This window comes from Amphimedon queenslandica, unplaced genomic scaffold, assembly GCF_000090795.2.
Source record: "Amphimedon queenslandica unplaced genomic scaffold, v1.1 AMPQUscaffold_12132, whole genome shotgun sequence".
In the NCBI taxonomy this organism is placed as follows: domain Eukaryota; kingdom Metazoa; phylum Porifera; class Demospongiae; order Haplosclerida; family Niphatidae; genus Amphimedon; species Amphimedon queenslandica.
Window position 1 is genome coordinate 13,577 of NW_003547629.1, and position 2,093 is coordinate 15,669.

Consider the following 2,093-nt stretch of genomic DNA (forward strand, 5'->3'; position numbering starts at 1 on the left):
TATACACATGCTTAATGGCACGTGGCCACTAATTCGCCAATCACCAAAGTTTAGCAATTTGCCAAATTTAACTCCCTCTAAAAATTTCCCACTATACGGTATTTGCTCAAAAAAAATTGGGGCTATATATCAGCACTACATTTGTGGATATAAAAAACATTACGATTGCAAAAATTTCAATGCCCATAGATAAGATGACTACAAACAGCTAAAATTGTTCATAAATTTGGGTGTAGCATCTCAAATTTTGACAGAATTCTATTTCACAAATTACAAACTTTTGAAGCAAAAAAGTACTGGAATTCTTAATCATGACAAATAATTTAATCTACCAACAGGGCATATTACTGTTGTCTTAAAGAATCAAATTGTAATCAGAATATACCATATAAGTGGTTTTTTGAGGGAATTATATTTTGTGAAATCTGCTAAAATTCCAATTCGCAGATTTTAATATGCAAAATCTACCACGTGTGCCATGAGGATACCGTATTAAATTGATTTTTACGGATTTTATTTTTGCAAATCAGGAGGGAATCTGTGAAATTTGCAAAATTTGTAACCCTAAAAAACTCACTTATATGGTATTATTATTATTATACATGTACTTGACTCAACTTTTCTGCATCACATGAGAACATTAATGCAATTACATTTACGGTGTATATACATATACATGTACATGTATATAATATTCATAAATATTTCTAGACATTTTGGCACAATTGTTTTGAATGCCCATAGCTAAAAATTTATATCCGAAATTTGCTCATACTCTCTGGCTAGTCATTGAGGCGTGGTTTCCCAAAGGATTTTGGTATAGTCACTATAGTGCTCATGTAGCTTCTTGTCAATGAATTGCCAAGTTGCTTGAGAATTAGGCCAAAGACCCTGTTGAAATACCCTGTAAGTGTATTTCAACAAAAAATGCTAGGAGAGGAATTTCAATTTGTATAATGTTTTCTGATACATGTTTTTATGTTGTGTAGAAAGTTTAAACTAATTCTGATTGTATTTGGATATTTTCTGAATTTTTAAAGTCATTAAAAAATTGGACAAAATTGGCCAAGTTTTTGTTAAAAATAAAAAGAATAAAATTCTCCACTTTTATAATTTTTTCTGGAACATATACATGTTCTTATGTTGTGTATCAAATTTAAGCTAAATCTGGTCAAATTAAATTTTTTTACAAATCTTTTTAAAAGTTGATCAAAAAATTTTGTCAAAAATGAAAAGGCGAAAATCCTCCATTTTTATAATTTTTTCTGATGCATAATGCATGTACTATATTTCCTCAAATAGAAGCCTGGGGCCCATTTCTTATAATGACATTTGGGCCTCGAAAAATTAAAAAAATTAATAAAAACTTGAGCCAACAGCGGGATTTCAACCAGGGACCTCACGCAAGTGACTTCTGGAAGCTTAAAGTCCTCTTCAGTAATAAAACCATACAACTGGAATAAGAGTTAGGGGCAAGCCTCAAGTATATGTCCTCACTTAGCCAACATTAATTTAATTTTTTTATAGTTTAGCCAAATTAAATCTATTTAATTACAAAAACAGATGAACTAAAATAATACTACTGTATATAAAACTATGGCTTAACATGTGCTGTTCATTGCGATACATTTGGTTAGTACACAAAAATCAAACCTGCCAGTGTCTGGCATACAATATGTACAAAAGGCTGTACAGTTCTTCATGCTTGCACAAGGCCAGAATCAAAGCAAAATTTAATAATGAAAAACATACACAAAGCTAAAAATGTACACAATGCTGAAAACACAGTAATCATTATGATATTCCAGCACCAGGTCTAACGTCATGCTATAAGTTAGCAATTTTATATAACCAAGACAATTTTAAAGAGCATTATAATCAATAAACCACACCTATTATTATCAAATGAAGGTGTGGTCATAATGGATGTGATCCTGATGTGAATGAATCGATAACAAAAGACACTGTATTTATGTACATGTACACATTATACATGCATGTACAGTGATGTACCAATCACACAGTCTACAGTGGTTAAAAATACAGCAACATGACATGCATAGCACAAATACATATCGACACTCAAAATCCAT